The following is a 284-nucleotide window of genomic DNA, read 5'->3' as shown; positions in this document are numbered from 1 at the left end:
TATATATATATATATATATATTTTTAAATAAAGCAATTTGTGACAACCCGTTCCGCGGACCCCACTAGCCCACCGCTAGCTGCCCCAACGGATTGTCCGTGGACCCTGCTAGCTAACTGCTAGCCGGCCCAACAGACTCCAAGCTGGTCCTGCAGGGCATCGATCCTAACCCATCACTGTGGATATCCCAATCCACCAGTAGGTTATTGGTGTTCCAGGCGTTCCTCGAACCCTGGTCCTCACCCTTTAACAACCTTCCCACAGGACAAGCTGTCACCAATTGA

General features: G+C 50.0%; 1 pseudogene; it reads right to left on the bottom strand.

Moving 5' to 3' along the window:
* LOC104748468 overlaps positions 1–284 on the bottom strand; it is a 3,783-nt pseudogene that overhangs the window by 1,447 nt on the left and 2,052 nt on the right.

The sequence above is a fragment of the Camelina sativa genome, chromosome 15 (genome assembly GCF_000633955.1).
Source record: "Camelina sativa cultivar DH55 chromosome 15, Cs, whole genome shotgun sequence".
Classification (NCBI taxonomy): domain Eukaryota; kingdom Viridiplantae; phylum Streptophyta; class Magnoliopsida; order Brassicales; family Brassicaceae; genus Camelina; species Camelina sativa.
The sequence above is the reverse complement of the archived record's forward strand: the minus strand, read 5'-3'. Positions and strand labels throughout refer to the sequence as shown.